We start from the raw sequence: 18,349 nt of genomic DNA on the forward strand, positions 1-18,349 counted from the left end.
TGAGGTGGGATGGCAAGCCTACTTCAACCCTACAGGCACGAGTACATGAACTGCAAGGAAGAACAGTCACTCAGGGAGGCTCTTCCAGGAAAGCTGCTGCTCCAGTTTCCAGCGAGCAAGTCCCCAGACAGAGGAGTAGAAGTGCAGATTTTATTTCTAAGTGTAATAGAGGGACTCCTGATTCACATTTACAGGAAGTGAGTTGTGACTGCCATGATCAGGACTAGAGGGGCCCTGCCTCCAGCCGGGTGGAGGAAAGGGATAACCGGGCTTACTGGACTGTGTGGATCCGATGGCCTGGCACGTCCGACCCACAGGAGTATAAAGCTTTAGTGGACACCGGCGCACAGTGCACCTTAATGCCATCAAACTATATAGGGGCAGAACCCATCAGCATTGCTGGAGTGACAAGGGGATCTCAAGAGCTAACTGTATTGGAGGCCGAAGTGAGCCTAACTGGCAATGAGTGGCAGAAGCACCCCATTGTGACTGGCCCAGAGGCTCCGTGCATCCTTGGCATAGACTACCTCAGGAGAGGGTATTTCAAGGACCCAAAAGGGTACAGGTGGGCTTTTGGTGTAGCTGCCTTGGAGACGGAGGAAACTGAACAGCTGTCTACCTTGCCCGGTCTCTCAAAGGACCCTTCTGTGGTGGGGTTGCTGAAGGTCAAAGAACAACAGGTGCCAATCGCCACCACAACAGTGCACCGGCGGCAATATCGCACCAACAGAGACTCTCTGATCCCCATCCATAAACTCATTCACCAACTGAGGAGCCAAGGAGTCATCAGTAAGACCCACTCACCCTTTAACAGTCCCATATGGCCAGTCCGGAAGTCTAATGGAGAGTGGAGACTAACAGTAGACTATCGTGGCCTGAATGAAGTCACTCCACCGTTGAGTGCTGCTGTGCCAGACATGCTAGAACTTCAATACGAACTGGAGTCAAAGGCGGCCAAGTGGTATGCCACAATTGATATTGCTAATGCATTCTTCTCAATCCCTCTGGCAGCAGAGTGCAGGCCACAGTTTGCTTTCACATGGAGGGGCGTCCAGTACACCTGGAATCGACTGCCCCAGGGGTGGAAACACAGTCCTACCATTTGCCATGGACTGATTCAGACTGTACTGGAACAGGGAGAAGCTCCAGAACACCTTCAATACATTGATGACATCATTGTGTGGGGCAACACAGCGGAAGAAGTTTTTGAGAAAGGAGATAAAATAGTCCAAATCCTTCTGAAAGCTGGTTTTGCCATAAAACAAAAGTAAGGTGAAGGGACCTGCACGAGAAATCCAGTTCTTAGGAATCAAATGGCAAGATGGTTGTCGTCAGATTCCAAGGGATGTGATCAACAAAATAGCAGCCATGTCTCCACCAACTAGCAAAAAGGAAACACAAGCTTTCCTGGGCGTTGTGGGTTTTTGGAGAATGCATATTCCAAATTACAGTCTGATCGTGAGCCCTCTCTATCAAGTGACCCGGAAAAAGAATGATTTCAAATGGGGCCCTGAGCAACGACAAGCCTTTGAACAGATTAAACGAGAAATAGTCCGTGCAGTAGCTCTTGGGCCGGTCCGGGCAGGACAAGATGTAAAAAATGTGCTCTACACTGCAGCTGGGGAGAATGGCCCTACCTGGAGCCTCTGGCAGAAAGCACCAGGGGAGACCCAGGGTCGACCCCTAGGGTTTTGGAGTCGGGGATACAGAGGGTCTGAAGCCCGCTATACTCCAACTGAAAAAGAGATATTGGCAGCATATGAAGGGGTTCGAGCTGCTTCAGAAGTGGTTGGTACTGAAGCACAGTTGCTCCTGGCAGCCCGACTGCCAGTGCTGGGCTGGATGTTCAAAGGAAACATCCCCTCTACACACCATGCAGCTGATGCTACGTGGAGTAAATGGGTTGCACTGATCACCCAGCGGGCTCGAGTAGGAAACCCCAGTCGCCCAGGAATCTTGGAAGTGATTATGGACTGGCCAGAAGGCAAAGATTTTGGATTATCACCAGAGGAGGAGGTGACACGTGCTGAAGAAGCCCCACTGTATAACAAACTGCCAGAAGATGAGAAGCAATATGCCCTGTTCACTGATGGGTCCTGTTGCCTTGTGGGAAAGCACCGGAGATGGAAGGCTGCTGTATGGAGTCCTACACGGCAAGTAGCAGAAACTGCTGAAGGAGAAGGTGAATCGAGCCAGTTTGCAGAGGCAAAGGACATCCAGCTGGCCTTAGACATTGCTGAACGGGAAACGTGGCCCGTGCTCTATCTCTATACTGACTCCTGGATGGTGGCAAATGCCCTGTGGGGCTGGCTGCAGCAGTGGAAGCAAAGCAACTGGCAGCGCAGAGGCAAACCCATCTGGGCTGCCACATTGTGGCAAGATATTGCTGCCCGGGTAGAGAACCTGGTTGTAAAGGTACGGCATGTGGATGCTCATGTCCCCAAGAGTCGGGCCACTGAAGAACATCGAAACAACCAGCAGGTAGATCGGGCTGCCAAGATTGAAGTGGCTGAGGTGGATCTGGACTGGCAGCATAAGGGTGAACTATTTCTAGCTCGGTGGGCCCATGACACCTCAGGCCATCAAGGGAGAGATGCAACATACAGGTGGGCTCGTGATCGAGGGGTGGACTTGACCATGGGTATTATTGCACAGGTTATCCATGAATGTGACACATGCGCTGCAATCAAGCAAGCGAAGTGGGTAAAGCCTCTGTGGTATGGGGGACGATGGCTGAAATATAAATATGGGGAGGCCTGGCAAATTGACTATATCACACTCCCACAGACCCACCAAGGCAAGCGCCATGTGCTTACAATGGTAGAAACGACGACTGGCTGGCTGGAAACATATCCTGTCCCCCACGCCACTGCCCGGAACACTATCCTGGGTCTTGAGAAACAAGTCCTGTGGCGACATGGCACGACAGAGAGAATTGAGTCAGACAACGGGACTCATTTCCGAAATAGCCTCATAGACACCTGGGCCAAAGAGCACGGCATTGAGTGGGTGTATCACATCCCCTATCACGCACCAGCCTCTGGGAAAATTGAACGGTACAATGGACTGTTAAAAACTACACTGAGAGCAATGGGGGGTGGAACATTCAAGCACTGGGATACACATTTAGCAAAAGCCACGTGGTTAGTCAACACGAGGGGATCTGCCAACCAAGCTGGCCCTGCCCAGTCAGAAATCCTACATACTGTGGAAGGGGATAGAGTCCCTGTAGTGCACACAAAAAGTATGCTGGGCAAAACAGTCTGGGTTCTTCCTGCCTCCGGCAAAGGCAAACCCATTCGTGGGATTGCTTTTGCTCGAGGACCTGGGTGCACTTGGTGGGTGATGCGAGAGGATGGAGAAATCCGATGTGTGCCTCAAGGGGATTTGATTTTGGGTGAAAACAGTCAATGAACTGAATGGCACAATGTGAACTGCTATATAATACTGTGTGTCACCTCTGTGTTGTATCAATGATATCAGAGTACAAGCCTCCCAACCCATGGAAGATCAACTATGAAACAAGCCGTGCAGCAGTGATGGAACGATCACTGACTCGGTATGCAGCAACCCAACGCCACACACCATCTCTCCCACCCGGAAAGACTGATACAACAGATGGAGCCCCGAGTCATGGACTGGGTGAACTCAATGGACATTTTAATGGACATTTTACAGGGAAAGTCCATGAACTAAGGGAATGATGTCTGTGTATTATGTTAAAGGATGGGAAGGGGAGGGGTGGTGGTTGGTACGGTTGTATTGCATCATATGGGACCTGGGCATGGTGTAAATGGTATGGAATAAGGGGTGGAGAATGTGCTGGTTTTGGCTGAGAAGGGGTTAATTCTCCTCACTGTGGGGGTCGGCTACCTTTCCAGCTTCCCGCACTCTGCCGCGTGGCGTGGCAGGGGGGGCTGGGAGGGGCAGGGCCATGGTGGGGGCGGCTGACCCCGACTGGCCAATGGCAGGTTCATTCCATACCATGTGACACCATGACCGGTATATTGAGGGGGGGGCAGTGGCAGCGCGGACGCGGTGCGGCGTCGGGGCGGCGGGCGGCTGCGGCGCGTGCGGTTTGTTCCGGCGGTTCGTTCCCCCTCTCCCCTCCCTTCCCCCCTCCCCCAGGGCTTTGCGCCTCTCGTTGTTCTCCTTTACATTGCATTTCTACTATTGTTTCTTTTAATTTTAATTATTAAACTGTTCTTATCCCAACCCACGAGCGTTACCCTTCTGATTCTCTCCCCCATCTACCGGTGGGGGAGTGAGCGAGCGGCTGTGTGGGGCTGAGCTGCCGCTAAACCACAACATTGTCTTATTTCTTAGCCAGGCATTAAATGCTCTGCCTTTCTACCTCTCTTTCCCAGGTAGTGCATGGGTACCAGGAGCATTTCAGAGGCAGCTACTGCAGAAACCCTGATTGTCAGCACCTCAGAACTTCAACCTCACCTCTAGCACCTTGCATCACCTCTCTCCCACTCTCTCATCTCCTTGCCTTGCATTTCTTACAGCATTGCTAGCCACATGGACCACAACCCTCTGGTCCTCCCCAGCACTTCCTAGGAGCTGATCAAGGCTCCTCATAAAGTCCTCCCCCTTTCTCCTGGATGCTGTCTCCTAACAGAGGCTATGGTTCCCTAAACAGGCTTTCTTGTCTGAATGATCCCACTGACCTTAATTTCCTTCCCTGGTTTTGTCCAAGCACGATGTGTACCTCCCATGACTGCAGCTGCAGGTGTTGCAGGAGGGCACCCCTCCACGCTAGCACGGCAGAGGCTGCAGAAATACCAGTGGAGCCAAGTGCATGCCGGGTTGGAAACTTAGATGCACAGAGCCTTCAGGTACTTCAGTGTGAATCTTTGTCAGTGGAGTACCCCTCCGTAACAACACAACTAGGTAGCTCTGGCCCCTGAGGGGCTATTCAGGTGTATAAAAATTAAGTGGGTGCACAGGAATTTACAGGATTCAGGTCTGGACATGTAAATTTAGGGCAGGGCCTTGCCTTTCTGTCTTCTGTTAATTAAGCAGAACAACTCCAGGAACTCAACTAAACATGTGGGATTTTAATAATATGCACAGTTACAGAGCTGATTATTGGGATGGTAGCAAATGCCATGTAAATCTTTTAAAACATTTCTCTGACTCAGTGTTTTTCCCTCATTCAGTTTTCCCTGGCAGAGGGACGGGATGTCTAGGCAGACTGATCATTACAGAAACATTACTAAGGATGATTGAATACTTTGCGTAAATTTTCATATGCAAACTCTGTGTAAAATGGGGGGAGACATAAGGAAGTAGTAGGCAGTTTTGTAAACATCTTGTGCTGTAGCTTACATAAAGCTGCTCATTCTGGTAATATCTGAAACCAGTTACAAACACGAGCTGCAAGGCGAGTTGTTGATCCTGAAAGCTGTCGTAATTTGTGTTCATTTAATTAGCTCAGTGTTGATGTTGTTGTCCTGTTTACACTGCTGACCAAGCCACGTAATCTCCTCTGCGGTTGTGCCATAGCAATCCTAAATCCTGTGATGAGATTCTGCAGAAAGCATTAACCTTCTTTGTCTGACCCTGACCCTTTCATTTGCGTTCCTCCTGGGCTTTCATTCATCTCTGCCAGTTCAATTAAGAAAGGAGGAAAAAAGTGTATTTTCATTGGCTAGTCTGCCAGCATATATGTGTCTGACGTGAGACATCTTATAAAGAAATGCTTACAAATGCAGTGAGGACTCAAATACTATGGGGTACATTTTAAAGACAGTGTTCAGAGGTTTAGCAGCCTGATTCCCACTGACATTAATGGCAGGCATGAGGCTAAATCATAGTGCATTGCTTTCAAAACTGACCCCACAAGACATTTCCTGATGGGAAGGGCACAGGCTAAGAAATAAAAGTTTACAAAACCAGAGAGCCAAAATAATTGGATAAAAACTAGGAGGCATAGGTGCAAAACTGAACGAGTTATGGTTCTGATAAGCTTGTGTGTAAGCAATAAATCCCTAAGACAAGCAGAGAAAAGGGAGAGTTTAATCGCAGTGGCAACATTTATGCCTTTTCACTCAGTGGAAAATGCTATAGGCTTGACCTCATTTTTATTTACCAGATCTCAAGATGATGATGTCCTATGACAGTGAACACCGATTGACAGGCTGCAAAGCTGACAAGCTGCAGGGCACACAATTTCCCAGCAGGTGGCTTGGGCAGAGCAAACTAGGCTTGGGCTTTTGGGAAAAAGGACTTAAAATAGCTATAAAAAGTATCAGAGAGTTCATTCATGGCTTATTGATGCAACAGATCATTTCAGGGACTGAGGCATAAGGCAAAAGATCCTTCCCAACCCTGAGCACTGCAGCAATATTGCATGACCATTCAGTCTAAAGTATTATGCTTTTTTCTGTCTTTTATGATTTTGAGTCAGCAGTGTGATGTCATTTTACATAGCTGAGCATCTAATCTGCAAAATTTGGAAGACGAATTTGGCAACCGCTTGGGGATTGGTGAGAGGGAATGGATCCTACAGAGACAGCAGGCAGAGGAGGACGGATTTTGTGGCATGCAGCTCAGCGAAACTAAAGGCATTAGCACTCACCCTCTGCGGGAGATCGCATGGGCTGACACCGGGGCAGCAGCTAAAGTAGCAGCTTCTTTGAGGCTGGCTAACATTTTCAAACGCTGTTGTAAATTAGCCACTGAAGTTTCTCGGGTTCCTTAAGTTTTGCTCCCAAGTCACTTGGAAGATTTTTAAAATAGTATGCCTCAGATTTAGGGAGGCAGAGCCTGATGGAAGAGTGATACAGTAAAAGCAGACAGGAGACTGGCCTTTAAAACAAAGAAACACAAAAGCCTTCATTCCTTCTGTTCATCCCACACAATTTCTGAAATATTAGGTTGTTTTGATAATTTGTCGTTTACAGCAAGCCGCAAGAAGGGATTGTCAGCATCAAGTAAGCAAAATACTAGGATTCAAAATATGAGCAAGTCACCATAAAAGTGATAAAGATCCAAGGAGTGAAAATCGGTTTTTGGAAAATGGTCAAAAGAATAATGAAGACCAGACCTAGATGCTAGCACTTGTGACACTGGCTTACAAAGAAAAAGCATCGTCAACTGCATAAAATAGGAAGCCAACAAGAAGTATGCAGAGAAGGAGGCACAGAAGGTTAGCCGAAACTGCAGAGTTTCTGTCTTCCAGCCAGAATAACAAATGCAACCGTTCAGCAATCCTGGGTAAGGGCAACGCCTTGTACCAGCTCTGCACTGAAAGGAAGGCTGCGCATCACAAAGTGGGGGAAACACCTGCTCGACCATAAAACAAACCGTTGTTGGAGCCTTGAATGGTATGAGCAGGAAAATGAAGTTGTTTGATGTCCTTCCTTTTCAGCCAGACCCTGTGCCACTCTTTACTTCTCTACTTGGGTGCTTAGGTGGGAATGAGCACAGGATTTATCCATGATTTCACCTGATAAAATAACTGAGCTTCAAGGACAACGTTGCTTGCACTTCAAGAAGAATGTCTCTCATCGATGGTGGGAATGTTTAGTAGAATATAAAAATAACCTTTTAAGCTGCAACCATACAGGCATGTTCATTATAATTATAGGTAATGAAATGACTGTGGATCCTGCTCTATGTTTAGCAGTCAGAATTGGGGCATTAATGTTTTAGACAAAGATAGGATCTGACTTCTCATTCCTCTCAGCTGAGCAACCATGAAATCCGTATTCATATATTATGTTTTCCTCCAAAACATTGCCCTTGGTCTTGTTTATTTCCATGGGAGAACTGCTTGTGACTAGTTTCCTAACAGCCCCACAAAATTTCCTACCCTAATTGCAAGTGTGCGCTGGAAAGAAGCTCTGCCACAGCCAATATAAACAGGGTCAAGGGAGAGCTGAGAAGAAAAAGCAACATACCTAAGCAAAAGGGAGACCTTTCTGGTCATAAACTGTTTTTGAAGGCTCTGCTGAATCCAAGAGCAGTGTCTGATTTGACCTCTTATGTTAACAGCCTTAGCATTTCCAGCCTTTTCTGACACTGGTCTCTGGTACATCTGCTGCTGTAAGTGGTTATCTATTTAAATGAGCATTTTTTACTTGGAGTGGATTGGGTTTAGTTCTTATATAAAAAAGAGCAGCTCTTTCAAAACAACAAGAAAAAACTCAGGAAAAAACCTCTGTGTGGCAGAAGTCCAAAAATTCATCTCTGAAAACACACAATGCTGCACTCTCTTGAAAGAGCCAGTTCTGTGAAATCCTTGGCAGTCCCTGCAGGGCACCAAGTGCCCTCAGTTCTCAGGATAGTGCTTGCAATTTAAAGCAGCTCAGGAGGCTGCAGGATCAAGCTACTAGCTGCTGAAAAATATCCCGCACTTCTTGCCCATGCACATACCCAACATGCTGATGCTGCAGTCATTAAAGAATTACAGGCTTTCACAGAAGGCATGATCTTATATCCTTGGGATTAAATCTGGTGCTTAGCCTTATTTTCCAAACAGAAAGATAGGACACCTGCATAATAAAACAGATTAGCAGAGAAAATATGGAGTTGCTAAAATAAGTGACAACATAAAGCAAAAATAGTGATGCAGAGCTCACTGGTGATTTTTCTGCTTCTAGCATCTACAGTGACACCAACTGAGAAATTGCATCTGGTGATGACATCTGTGTATGTTCAGTGGTTATTTATTCCACTGAAGAAAAATTAGCCATATAGTCATTTTGAAAACACTTCTTCGTAGAGCGTGAAGATGTTGCTTTGCTTTCTAGGGATGAAGAACTCAATTTTGCAGGGGTTGAGCAATGTCCTCCTTGATGGGCACACCTGATGCCAGCTAAGGATGCTTAGTACATCACTGAAATGCATTTCACTTCCAAGGAGTAAAATCCTGACTCTTTTGAAATTGATGTGAGTTTTGCCATCAATCTGGCTAAGATTTCATCCTAGGTGTATAAAACAGATCTGTCTGCTGTCTGCATACAGATTCTTTGACACTCTGCTGGCCTTGGCCGCTGTTATGGTGTATATAAAACCACAGGTCATATTTTGGAGCTTACCATATTTTATGAGGATAACAAGGAACCCTTTTTTTTTCTAGGAGCTTCTAGAAAATATAAACCTCCAAAAAGCCTAAGCCCATCTTCCATTCACAACCCTCTCTGAAGTGTGGAAAATGAGGAGGAGGATGTTTGCCGTGATTTAGACATCTGCCAGAGTGCTCTGATGTGCCTTGCAGAGGGATTGGCCCAGTAGTAGATGGGAACATATTAATCTGAATATGTATAAACATAAAAAGTGCTCAGGAGCTACTGCCCAGTTTCATATCCTGCCCTCCCTCCTCCTCATATTGAATTAGTGCATTTATAATGGCATCTCTGTTTATTTAATAAATCTAAATTTCAATTACAGACCACTAACAATTAGTCATACAGACTAGATATGACAGATGGGCCTCATCCATGGTTGATTACACTAAAAAATGTTATGTGAGTCTATTTTTAAAATACTATCATTCTAATACCCTTGCTGCATGCAAATAGCTGAGAAGCCTGTAATGTATTAGTGAGAAATTCGGCTTCCTGATAATATTCCAACTTGTGCAGAATGTGGGGTTTATATTTTTAAAAAGTTCATTATTGTTTCCTATTATCCTGGGTTCACTACTAAAAGCTATGGCAGTGTTTGTGTGAAAAGTGTGATAATTTGATTAGTCTTATTCCTCTCCATGGTCTTGATTTAAAACATCAAACCAGCAAAACTATCCAAGATAGACAAATACTTGCATGGATCAAGGCAAGGACATACCTGAATCATGCAAGGGGTTTTATATTTGTCTTTGACTCCCTTGGATTTCTGATATTTCAAAATTCAGCCACAGAGAGAGAGCTATTTTGAAATTTTTCTGGTAATAAAAATGAAGGATTTCCCCTCCCTCCTAGCATGAAATTGGTATGTTGAGTGTGTTGTTCCTTTTTAAATGCTAATGTAAACTAATGGAAAATAAATAAATGGAGGATTTTTTTGCTCCATCCAAAGGACTTTAGCTAAGATTTATATATTAAATATATAAAACCTATATATTTTGTATCTATTTTATAGTGTATTTTATAGACTCCCATCTAGTCTAAAAGAGTAGGGGAAAATGATCACAAAAAGGTTACAGAGAGTAGTGCGTTTGAATGGCATTAGACTTCTGGTTTCTATTTCTGTCCTTTCAACCCTATTCACAAATGCTGCTTCTTGTAGCTGGCTAGCAAAACTGAATTATAATGCCATGCTACATGGAGTGATTCTGACAGAAAGCAATCTTTCTCTAAAAAAAGCACTACTTTTTAAAAGACATTTATCTCCTCTTTTTTTTTTTTTTTGAAAGAATTTCAGGGGAAAAAAATCCAGTATTAAAGAAGACAGAAAGGTTAGGAGAAAATCATTTTAAGGAACACCATTGAGAAAATCAGGGAAGGGCATATCAGATAACACAATGCTCCCAGAGGAGCATTGACCTTGAAAGTTTTAAGCTAAAATCAGAAAAAATAAGGGGAAAGGTCTGTTTTAATCTAATATGTAGAAATAACCTAATTCAATAGCACTCCATGTTTCATATCTATAGCACAAACCTTTGTCCTCTTCATTTGTTTGTATCAGTGGCACTAAACCTTTAATATCTGGAGAGCCAGTTTGTCATCTGATAGAGCCTCCGATGGTTATGAAAGATGAAATATATATGGAATACAAATATCAGACCAGAACATTAGTCTCACAATATATATAGCACTTCTGCAACTCCAGTGTAATAGAAAGAGCCATAAAGCAACTTAACTGGTCTCCTGAGGAGCCTTTCCATCCCAGCAGGACCCCGAGTGACAGCTCTTGCCACTGAGCAGCCAGGCGAGGAGGAGGCAGCACCATGTAAATGCACAGGCCAGTGACCCCTTGCTGTTGCAACAGCCCCTTAGGTTTGACCATAACTGAGGTCATTCCTGAGGCTGGTATCTTTATGGTATCCCTCGAGAACACCAAAAGAAAGGAATAAAGAGGTGGCAGAAAGTCTCTCTCTCTTTTCTGCCTCTTACATCTGGTACTCTGCCGAGAGCAGCTTAGCTACAGTGGCAGTAACAGGCTAGTATGTGTAACCCTTTTCAGAAAAAATCGTGGTTGGTAATTCTGTTAAATCACTTTATCCCCAAGTAAAGCAAACATCAGAGCAGATTTTTGTATTCTTATTTTTACAGTTTGCTTACTTGGCTGACAAAATAATAAAGTTTATATGCCTGTCTGTCCATCTGAGTCAATGTGGGTTTTCATGTTTAAGCTGGCTGTGTTCCCTGGAGTAAATGCCATGTTGCCATTAATCACTATGTGATGATGTGCACTAAAAACAGTGTCTGTGTATGTGGCAAAAGAAGAGCTGTATACTGCTTTGGAATCACATGCTGAATTTGCATGGCTTGCAAATACCTTTTTCAGGAGGGAAGAAATGCAATGTATGAAGGGAGTTCCAGGGGTGTTCCAGGGCAATGTCTAACCCATGATTTGCTCAACATCTCTCCAAAGTTCTTCATTCTGCGTCAGCGGAAGACCTTGTGCTGTTACATTACTGACTGGAAATTTTAAAAAGTTCAAACCAGGGCTCCATTGGCCAAGGTTAACCCCTTGTAACTGCTGAGGCAGCTCTGGGCTGATCGGGGGTTGACATGCCCCAGTTAACTGGAGGTCCAGCGTGTACTGAGTTCCTGGTGAATAGCTGTCGGCTTGTTCACAGGGCAGAAAACATCAGTCTCTCTGCAACGGGGAGAAAACATCCAGCTAAGGGATCTGCTGCTTGCAGTTCCTCGGTACTTCTTGGTCCCCCCAGGTTCTGAGAAGGGCTGCTTTTTCTGGTCTGAAATGCTGTATTCCCCTTCCGACCTCGAGGAACGCCTGTTTGCCTGCACTATCCTTGATGACAGACACCGTAAGACCAGCTGCTCTTGCCTGGGTGGAGACCCTCGTGCCTGGGATGCCAGCGAGGTTGGGCTGCCTCCTGTGATGTGGGCCCTGCCTCCTAGGAAGGACCTAGGGTTAGATGATGCTGCAGAGGTGACCTGAGGAAATCCCAGGGGCTCCACACCACGCGTGTCTCTCTAATGTCTTGGTGCAGAGTTTGGAGCAATTTCACATTATTCTAGATGTAAAAGTTCCCGTTACCATTCTCCACTGGAGAGATATATGCATGTTAAATTAGCAAATCTACGAAACAATGAATTGCACCTAAAAAGTAAGATGATAAAATGATTGAGGAAGAAATCATTGTTATGCTCTTGAGTGTTGCTAAATTAGTTATAACAGATAAAACACTTTCTTCTGCTCACAATTATGAGAGAGAGAAAGCAGTGCTATATATATGTTTGAAGTCTGAAAAGGTGATGAAACTCAAAGTTTATTTTCTAGTTTTTATCCAAATACACCAGCATGAAAGACAATACAGAACTCCTGCTGTTTTTTGCTGCAGACCGTTGTTATTCCTGTGGGTGAGATATGGGAGATATATGATATTTATACAAGTTTAAACTATGGACTCTTCCCTCAGACTGTACCCTGTGGGGCTGCAAGATGGATCTTTTAAGGGATTTCCTTCTCACGTTTCTCCTCTGTCTTTCTAGTCTTCCTCACAGCATGACCCTGTGGGGAGCACACAATCCACCTCAGGTTTTTTTTTCCATGCCAGCCCTGCAGAAGCAAAGAGGAGGCCCTGGGAGAGTTAATTCTGTGTCAAGCAGCATTAGCCGTAGCTCTGATTTCCAGTCAGAAATCCCTGGGGTCAGCTGAGGACAGTGCTATAGACAGGAGTTAGTCTCCTGATCTGTCTCTTGCGCCTCACTGATTACCCCAGGCCCACTGAAATACCTCAGGGTATCTTATTTTGTACCCAGCTGATGGAGGGACAATGCTATGGAGGAATTACGGTCCCTGCTGTTGCCACCATTTAAATCAGGTTTTCATGCTCCCACTCAAAGTCAGAGGGAACAGTTTTATACTGAGGCTTGTAGTAAAGTACTTGAGCAAAAGAAATCCAAGTATTTTTTTCCACCACATATTTTTTTAAATATTTCTTTGGGTTCTTTGCCATTATTAATATATTGATGTATGAGCCAATCAGAACAGAAACTTTCTCTGTGTGACGCTTTATATCTCATACTATAAGAGCAGTAATGTCCCTCCTTCCCCATGAAGCTGCATGGCTGCATTAAAGTTTTTCCTACGAAAGAAACAGCTTGGATTTCCTACCACGACTTTCTTTTCTGTTAACATATGCACTTCTAAAGAACTATTCCAGCTGAAAAAAAAAAAAAAACTAACCTGAACAATGTTTGCTGCAGAGGCAGCCAGGAATATAGGCGTTTCTTTTCAGTCCACGCTGGGGAAGCTGCAGGGCTTTCCAAGCCCTTCTTCTGACCCAGCCTCCAAGAGTTTTGCCACTTCAAGAGCCTGTAGCTCTTGAAGCTCTCGCTAGCTGATGACAAAAGATGTTTCATGGTCGCCTGATAACCTTGTTTATATATGTACATTGCTTTTAGAAGTGATTGACAGTTCAAGCTCAATCCAGCATTTCTAACAGCAGCCTCTTATGATTAATCTAACCACCCTGTTAAACCTCAGGCTTTTCTTAAATCCTGGGAATTGACAGCAATCTAAATACATTAATATTAACCTCAGGTCACTAGGGCTTAATTTTTTGGCAATACGCAGGTCTTGCATTAATACATCATTAATTTTACTGGTAAATAATAACAACACATAGTCTGATTCTGTTTAATTATAATTATTATTATTATTCTGGTTGGATATGAAACTTCCACAGTGCCAAAAATACCATTTCTAACACTAATTTTACTAATGTAAAGTGGGGTGCCCCTATCTCCTAAAAATACAGCATTTTGTCTGTGGCAGGACTTTTTCTACAGGAATGGATAATTTTTCCAACTAAAAATGGCCACATTCTCACCTGGCTTAACTCTGGTGGAGTCACACCACCAGGGAACTGCCAACATTTTTCCTCTGCAGATCTTTATCTCCCTATCCCTATATAAAAATGCAATTTTAATCACTTGTTTCTTCTGTTGTGCCAAGAATGGGGAATGGTTTCAAGCCCATGGTGACCATGAGGTAAAATTAATGCAATTTTTTAAACAGGATTTAAATGTTATCTCGTTCTCATCATACCTGTTTACCCAGAAATATTTTCTATCTCTCAGGACAGGAATACAGAAGGACAGAAAGAGTCATTACTGTTCTCATTTAAAAATCAAATTAATTGGGAAATTGCTATTTTTCATTCCCTCTCAGGTATCTGGTTGTGTAGGCCTGGAAGTTTCTAACATGATATTTCAAAGAGACCTTATTTCCTCCTATACTAAAGCCTGTTTCTGAGTAATCTCTGCAATGCCCAATTCTATGGAAAAGATTTGTGATCTGCATTGGTGACACAAGCAGAGCTTTGTAGTGTTCATTTCTTGTTATCTGCTGGAAACGGACAATTAAGTTGCCCTGACAATACCCAGATGCTTCTTTTCAGGAGCAGAAAATTGTAATCTTCCCAGGAATTACTCAGTTTACCTTTCATCAAATGAGAAGGATTTTCACTTTCATTCTCTATTTTAAAATTCACACAGGATTCATCCTGCAAATGTCAGGTGCTTGATAACAAAAACACATATTTACTCTGAAGCCAGAAGCAGCTGATATTTTACATGAGCCTTGTAATCGCGAGAAAACTATGATTCCTCTCTGACTGAGCTGTAAGTCAACTGGTTAGTAGCATTTATGTTTGTAAATGGTTTGATACTTCCAGTAATCTCTTTTGATCCTGGCTGTGTGTACATGAGATGTACCACTGGTGATGTTTGGAGATAACGTGTCATGTTTTTCAGGTTTCTTTCTTCTGGGTGATGAGAACAGCATGTCTGAATGTGCCCTTTTGAACACCACTTCTAGTGTGTACCTTACTCCACTGTCATCATACTCTACTAGCTGATGTTTGGGGCACTAGCTAATGTACTCATTTAATCTGGCAAATGTAAAAGATCCCAAACAAACAGTTAAAGCAAACATTGTCAAAAGCAGCCTCTGACCTTGGGGTACGGTGCAGATAAGTGCAGGTTTGGTAATGTGGGTCTCTGTCTGGAGAAACTGCTCTTTAGCCACTGGAGCACGGGCAGCTGTGATCTCCCCACCAACTTTCTACCATCTCCATAGGTGCAACTTGAGTTAAATGATCCCTCTGTGTACTATGACTCTTGAAAAGTAAATATTAGCAAGAGCTGAACTGGGACCACAACCACCTCCAGACTTGTTCAGCTGTCCATGCAGGCTCCAGGGACTCAGTCTTAAGCTGAAAATACACATCTGTACACCCACACATGCTCTGACACGCACACACATACACACTTGCTTATTAGTGGAAGCTAGGACAAAATATTCTATGATTATATATTCAATTGCACATGAGCTGCCATTCAGCATGTGGCTGGCTCATTGCCTTTGTTTCAAAGTCCTTGCTTGCACTCTGCTGCTGCTATTAGAGAATCATCAACAAAATCAATTAAAATTTCAGATATGACATACTTACACTTTCATTTCTTCATTAAAATACTTTCCTCAATAGGAATCTAGAGTTAAAGGAGATTTCAGAGATTTATAAAGTTCTTAAGGATTTTTTTAAACAACTTTGTCTAATAACTTGTGTCTGAATCTTCATTTCTCTTCAGGTAATTGCAATTGCTTGAATAAAAAATAATAAATAGAGCATAAATCCACTGCCACTAGAATGAATTTCATTAGCGTGTTTAATGTTTACTGAAAATTTGCTTTCCATTAACATTAAATGACCAAAATTCTCTTGCTTGCTAGAGTTAGGTCAGTGTTCTTTGAGGTGCTGATTACCTTTTTTTGAAGTACTGAGGACTCTGATGCTCAGAAATTATTCAGCAGTAGAAGCATGCCGCCCACAATACAGTTAGTCTTTTAGTTAAAAAAAACGCTTTTAAATTAAATGAAGAGCCACCCTCAACTTTCTATTTAGAATTTGATTTGAAGCTTTTAATGGGTTTGCACAGTGATGTGAATGTAGCCAAATGAAGGTATTAATGAATTTAATTCTATTTATGATTCTTGTACATATAAACTGTAAATTAAATTATTTATATCTCTGTACTCTTTCCGGTATAGGGTTTTTTCTTTAAACTTCCTGAACTATCACACCAGGGAATTAGACCAGTTCTACCAGCCACACAGCATGCAACACCAGTCTGATTCTAATGAGAAGCAGCCCAGGTCAGAGAAGGATGTTCAGCAGCAAGCTGCGTGGTTCCTTTATCCATCGAGCAGTGAATTCGCATGATTCTAGACATGCATTAAAAGACACATCTTTTAAACCTTGTAATGTGGTGGCAAGAAGGATAAGGAGTGTGATTTTATTAAATATTTCTGTTATTAGGAAAAAAGTGCATCTGAAATATTGATAGAGAGCTCCTGGGTACCTTTTGCTCTGCAAACTTAAATCATTGCATAAGAGTCCAGATCTGTGAGCTGTTCTGTTTTGCTCAAATCTTGCAGAGTGATTTTAACAGCCTTTGTACAGATCATCAAATCTCTTCACAAAGACTCATCTGCTCAAGAATCAAATGGTGTTATAGATATTTGCACGTTATGCCTTCTCTAGTAGAATAATTTTAAATTTAGTCTTTGTAAAGGTTAAATGGTTAAATTTAGTTTTTGCATTGGGGTTATCTGGTGAAAGCCAATGATGTCCACAGATGGCAAGTACGTGTAACATTTCCATGTTTGGTATGCATGAGAAATGCCTACTGCTGCAGCGGTCAAATCAAAAGTAGATAAACCCCAGCTGTAACACTCATGAATCATGACTCAACTGAATTCAGTAGCAAAACTCCCATTGATCTCGGCAGAGATAGCACTTTATTGACCCTGCTGTAATAGCAAATTCATGTAGCATTGGGCTCAAATATTTGAAAATAACACAGAGCATCAGGGCCATCTTCTGAAACAGGGTGATTAAAATCAGCCAGATTGGAATATTCTCAGTCTCTTAAATCAGTCTGATTTTAATCAGCAGCTTTCAGGAGTTGCTCTGAAGATTTTTTTTGTACATGCATAAGTGCTTTGCAGACTTAGGCCCCCTGTACCAAAGGCTGTAAAACACACTGAGTTTTATGAAGAGGTAGAAGAAACAAACACATAATATTACTCCTTTCTTGACTTTGGGAGAAGGAGAAATCACAATTTACCAAAAAAAAAACCAAAGCATGCTTAATATCCCCTTAGCAGTTCAGCTGAAAAATGTGACTCTGGCAGCACTGGATGTTCTTCAGCTTTATTTTACTGCTTATTTCAGTGTAAGAATTCAAGCTAATATAAGTCCATAAACTCAAGCAGCATAAACATGTAATTTAAATAGAACAGTCTATACTAATAAGACTGCTTTGTTTGAACTAACAAAAGAGGTACACAAGTTAGCACATTTTTAGAAGTCAAGTGAGCCATATCCCCCTTACTATCGAGCTGGTATGAATCTCTCAAAGGACAGTGTATAGCAAAAACAAACAAACAAAGAAACACTTGGAAAGGAAACAGACTGATCATTGAAAATAAAAAGAGTGCTGGTGTTCTCTACAGGAGTGTTTTCACTCTTATCCTTGCTACATAAGCAAACTAAAAGTCTTCAGCTAGCAAACAGTCAGAGTTTTAGAGGGACTTGGATGACTTAGAGGATTGCTTTTGGGATACAGAAGCTTTCATCTCAACGTCATTGCTTCTGGCTTTCTTCTAAAGTGGGTGGTGATCAAAAGCTGTGGTATGATAAGCCCTTCAATACTCCACATGAAACAGGTGGCGGGTCTTGCACCTGCCTACCTGTACCCGCAGCCCTCAGCTCAAACCCCCCGTCCGCCTTTGCTTGTGACACAGGGTCAGCATCCCTGAGGGTGCCTGGGGTGCCTGTCCCCAGCACCTCTCTACTAAGAATTTGTGCACCTCCGCAGAAGAGAGCTGCACCCACGGGGTTCGTGGCGATGGTTGGTGCCAGAAAGAGAGAGTGTACCACTGCACTGCATTGCTCCCAACCCTGGAGGCAGATCTGATACTCTAAACTATTTATTCCTTGTGTCATAAAAGCAATTTGCAAGAGCACACCTACTGGCTAGGTTCTTCAGGATATGTGGAAACAAAGCTTATCTTGGGAATGAGAAAGCAAAAAATGTGAGGGACCAGGCTGGACTGGAGAAAGAAAGTGAGTTCCTCTGATCAAGAGAGGGGTAAAAGTCTTGGTCACTCAGAAAACGTATTGCTGGAAACCATG

The 18,349-nt window shown here is 43.3% G+C and overlaps 1 long non-coding RNA gene across 3 annotated transcripts in view; it reads left to right on the plus strand.

Annotated features, from left to right (window-relative positions):
- Positions 1-4,827: 4,827 nt before the first annotated feature.
- LOC142052657 (uncharacterized) overlaps positions 4,828-18,349 on the plus strand; it is a 320,817-nt gene continuing 307,295 nt past the window's right edge. For all 3 annotated transcript variants that reach the window (XR_012658926.1, XR_012658928.1, XR_012658925.1), the window contains exon 1: positions 4,828-4,841. This is a non-coding gene — a long non-coding RNA (uncharacterized LOC142052657). The remainder of the gene's footprint in view (positions 4,842-18,349) is intronic.

The sequence above is a fragment of the Phalacrocorax aristotelis genome, chromosome 2 (genome assembly GCF_949628215.1).
Source record: "Phalacrocorax aristotelis chromosome 2, bGulAri2.1, whole genome shotgun sequence".
Lineage (NCBI taxonomy): Eukaryota > Metazoa > Chordata > Aves > Suliformes > Phalacrocoracidae > Phalacrocorax > Phalacrocorax aristotelis.